Genomic DNA, 4,474 nt, shown 5'->3' with positions numbered 1-4,474 from the left:
TTATTTTATTTTATTTCATTTCATTTCATTTCATTTCATTTCATTTCATTTCATTTCATTTTATATTTTCCTATCTCCCACCTGATTGGTTCTTCCAGATGAAAGGGGCGGGCTTATTCACGCCATTGGCTCACGCCCGGCATTCTCTCCGTCTATTGGCTCCACCAGACGTCACTCAGGGAACACTCTGGCTCGGCTCTTCCTGTGTTACCGCCCTTGGAGCACTGAAGTCATCGCATTCATTGTGAACACTTTCTGTGGAGATTCCTCAGTCAGGACCCAATAGCATCCGGTAAGGAAAAGGATATCTCAGGGTTTGTTTCGGGGAATAAGCATGTAAATCCAGTGTACGTGTGTTACTGTCACTTGTAGATGTGCCGCTTTAGCTAGACGGCTAGTGTCAAAATGCTATCGCGCTAGCTGCTACATGTCATCGGGTGTTTACCGCCTCCGACAAATGTAGATAAGTTACCAAACTGAGTGTCTGGTGAGGCGCTCGGTCTGGCTTTAACTAGCTCTCAGCCGGCGTTTGGTACCTTTCTCTGGGCGACGATAATCACGGTCAACATGTTTACTGTCAGCGTAGTAATCGTAAACATGTCAAGAGCTAACGCCGTTCCGTAGCCCCGCTATGTCCACAAGAGATGGATGAAACTATTGAAAGGCAAGGGCAGCTAACTAACCACCAAATGCACATATAAATGTTTGCTGTGTCATTTTATGGCGGTGCTAAGTATCCTTTAATGATTCTGATATCTGTTGGGGTTCATAGTTGTGGTTTTATGGTGTATGCATGTTGATAAATGTATGTACAGCGCAGGACTGATTTAATCTGCGCTGCCCATCCCTGTCAGCCTAGACAATACATTTCACAAACAGGGCATGAATCTCGTCTGTGTTTGTCTTCTGGGCTAAGACGAGCGGCTCGGTGGTGTGTGTGTGTGTGTGTGTGTGTGTGTGTGTTATCACAAAGGTAGTTTGGCCAGCAAGGCTCAATCTTGAATGCAGGGTGTGGTCCAAGTCTTAAGGAGGACGTCTGCTTAGAGAAGTGTGGTTTTCCCCCCTTTAAAGCCTGAAGGCTGGTGGCTCTCCTGAAGCTGTGAACCAGGTATTGTAACCAAGAAGAGCAATGGTGACTGCTGACATGGCTTTTTTTTTTTGTTTGTTTATACTGCACTACTGTACCATTCGGTGCAGATAAACAGGCTTTTCATGTAGGATTTGTGTTTGTTTAACCTGCATACTTTTCACCTGGAGGGTGTGAAACCTGGCTGTGAGTGCAGAGAGAGAGTAGTGACTTGTTATTAGTTGGGTCATTAAAGTGGCAACCTCTCTTGAACCTGTATTATTCACATCATATCACCGCTGAGCTGAAAGTCAGGGCTCCCCGTGAAATCTGTTCTCATTATATAATAATGGAGTGTGTGTCTGGAGCGTGCGGCTCAAAAGAGGGGAGTGTATAAATCATGCGTGTTTGTTGGAGAAACACCCCACTTCCTGTCTGGTCGTTGCCAGGTTTGTACAGGAGCTGGAGGCGCAGAAAGTTTGAGTGGATGAACAACATAAATGTTGATTGTTTTCTTTTTCTGACACATAGATTGTCTGTTAAATTGTAAAAATAATAATGACTGTGTGTCTAATAAAACAAAATCCTGGTGGTCATATAATAAATGACCAAACATCTGTACCATAATACTTAACAATGTTATTCTCCTGACACCGATATCTCCTTTTTTGAAACTCATTTTCTCACTGCAGTGAACATATCTTAGTGACAGCATGATCAGACCCTCGGCTGCTCTCTCTGTCTCCGTCCATCTGTTTTGTATCAGTTCTGACACTTCACATGCACCTCAGGAGGCCGAACTCCTGAGAAAAGGAGGACTGAGTAACAACAGGGTGGAGACGCAGAACGACAGAGAATAAAAGTGGGTGAGAGTAGGTGGGAGGAGGAAGTGCAGACTCTTGTCCCATGGGTAGCAGAGCTGGGTCAATCTAACTATAGTCTTTTTGTGGGTGGTTCTATAATAATGTAATAACCAGTCAGTGCTTCCTGTTCATGTCTGCAGAGCTGCAGGTTACTATTCCTCCAATTTCTGCCTCTGAGATCTGAAGTAACACCGGCAACTCCTGGATATTAACTGCAAGAATTTTACTGGACAGAGGTAAACTTGGTATCTTGTTTTTTTTAGCTGCTAAGCGTCATGTAATACAAACCAGTGATATCTATGTTGGCGTCTGATATGATATCACATACAAGTTGTCTGTCAACATCACTTTTTGAGAGCTAAAGCCTCAATATTCGACCTGAAACATGTTCAGACATTTTACGTTAAAACATGTGTAAGCTTTATTGGAGGTGTGACAAAGGTAGTAACAGATATTTTACCTTTCACTTCCCCTTTTCTATATTATACTTTCTAAAATAATGTCATCAGTAATCTGCCCATGAAAGAAACAGAAAGAACGCCACACAGTGTAACATCATTTAACATCTTTCTTGTGACCTGCTTATAGATTATTTCACAGGACAACCAGAATAGTCGGCATTAAAAATTATTTTTGAGGTCATGCTCACATTCAAGATTTAAATTGATACTGATACACGGTCACACACATTCAGTAGATAATGTTTTGTCCTTGGTTTAACTTTGTAAATGTGGTCATACATCTTGTGTAAGCCAGATTTGTATCACTTGTACTTTCAGACTGGAACTAAAACATCTAGCCCCATCAGGTGACCTTACACTGTGATATTTGTGGCTCTGTCCTTATGCAATCCTCCATAATATGTTTATGTTCCCAACAGTAGCCTGAGGGTACTGGTCAGTGTAGGAAAGTGTGAGGTGAGTGTAGAGTTCAGACAGGTTTGCAGTATTATTGGCTCCGAGCCATCTGCTGTTGTCTTGAAGGATTAGCAGAGAAGAGAAGGAGAAAGGAATCAATCAGATTGGACTAATGGATCCTCTCAGTGTCTCTGCCTTTGCCTGAACCCTCCCATTGCCATCGTTATCCCTGTGTGAACGCTCCATTACTCTCTTGTCTGCGTAAAAGTACCGGACCTCACTGTACACACCGGCTGTTGTTTTAAATGTGCCGAATTATATGTCAGTGAAGTGTAAAGTGGTTTTGAGAAAGTAGGATAATATGGTAAATGGTGTTATTTTGAGCTGAGCTTGTCATAAGAGCATTATGTGTGTGTGTGTGTGTGACTTAAAGCTTATTCCAGGCTGGGGTCGCTGCTTTTTCCAGATCCTGGCCAGAAATCTTCTCTCATCATTGCCTTCTGCACATCTTGGAGTTAGTTTGGGTAATTTAACTCAAATTAGGACCAAGAAAGTTATAAATCAAACTTCATATGATGCAGGACCAGTCTCTCCACGTGGTCTCACTGGCTAGCAAAGATTTTACTGGAGTGGACAGAAATGAAACGGGTTGATGGTTTTGGGCCGAAAACATCAAAGTCTTCATTTTCAAACATGTTTCTATGTTGAGGAAACCTGGCAGGCTGTAAGGGGGAATACAGTCACGATCACATTAAAGCCTCCATATCTAGTTCATGTCTCTGGACAACTCAGTGTTGATTGTGAAATATGAACAAAACTCCCCCTTTCCAAAAACAAGCGAACAAGTTCTTGATATGACATCATGAGAAACACTTCTGGTGCTGCTCCAACACAGAGATGTGGATGCAAAACGATTTTCATATGATTTGGATTCATGGGATATTTATAATCTGTCAGACTTTGTCAGAAGTTAATGCTTACTTAGATGTATGTTGGTTCTCCTGTGTTTATAGTTCCTCACAAATACTGTTTTTTACCATTTATGTCATTTGTAAGAAGTCTGTTTTCCTTCTGATTGAACTAATGTATTGAGATTATTACTGGAGATCATTATGTTCATATGCTTTGAGTAAAGTCATCAGTGTTGACATTTGAGCCCGGTTTCATCTGCCGGCACCCGGGCTTGCCAATACCCCTGTAATGACTCTCATAGTCATCGCAGAAATAAATGTGTGTGGTTGAAGCGGTCTAATGGAAGAGGTGAAGGGAAGAATTAGTTCAGGACAGAGGCTGGATTGTGGAGTCAAGGAAGTGAACAGAGTGACAGAAACAGTGTCGGACTCTTCAGGGAATTCCTCTGAACTGGAGAAATCACTCAGGCAGCTCCGGGGAAATGGCACTTAATGTTTAAAGAATCTCTGGCTAAAGCACACAGTTGAAGCAGCAGATGCACAGTGTTTTTTTTTTCTTCCCCCCTGCTAGAGATGATGCTGTATTTTACAACTTGAACGAGTGAGGCTTACGCAATATTCTTGCAAGTAAGTACTTGTGCCTAGTTTGTATTTACACAAACACACGCAGCTCTGTTTTTCTGCAAATGTGTTTTTTTTTTGAGAATAGCACGAGCAAGCCATTTTGGGAAAGTAAGAGTTTAAGTGTGTGTACATTTAAGTGTGTGTGTGTGTGTG

The 4,474-nt window shown here is 42.0% G+C and overlaps 1 protein-coding gene across 5 annotated transcripts in view; it reads left to right on the top strand.

The window, feature by feature from the left end:
* Positions 1 to 173: 173 nt before the first annotated feature.
* The window catches only part of tmod2 (tropomodulin 2), a 16,477-nt gene continuing 12,176 nt past the window's right edge, over positions 174 to 4,474 (top strand). For 2 of the 5 annotated variants that reach the window (XM_035651757.1, XM_035651753.1), the window contains exon 1: positions 174 to 292. The gene's annotated coding sequence lies outside the window, so the exon portion shown is untranslated. Of the gene's footprint in view, positions 293 to 945; positions 1,109 to 2,069; positions 2,166 to 4,303; positions 4,325 to 4,474 lie in introns of those variants that run through there. The other 3 variants (XM_035651754.1, XM_035651755.1, XM_035651756.1) reach the window with 3 other exon arrangements.

The sequence above is a fragment of the Morone saxatilis genome, unplaced genomic scaffold (genome assembly GCF_004916995.1).
Source record: "Morone saxatilis isolate NCDOM2014 unplaced genomic scaffold, NCSU_SB_2.0 Contig11, whole genome shotgun sequence".
Taxonomy (NCBI): Eukaryota; Metazoa; Chordata; class Actinopteri; family Moronidae; genus Morone; species Morone saxatilis.
This window is presented reverse-complemented; position numbering and strand designations above follow the sequence as displayed.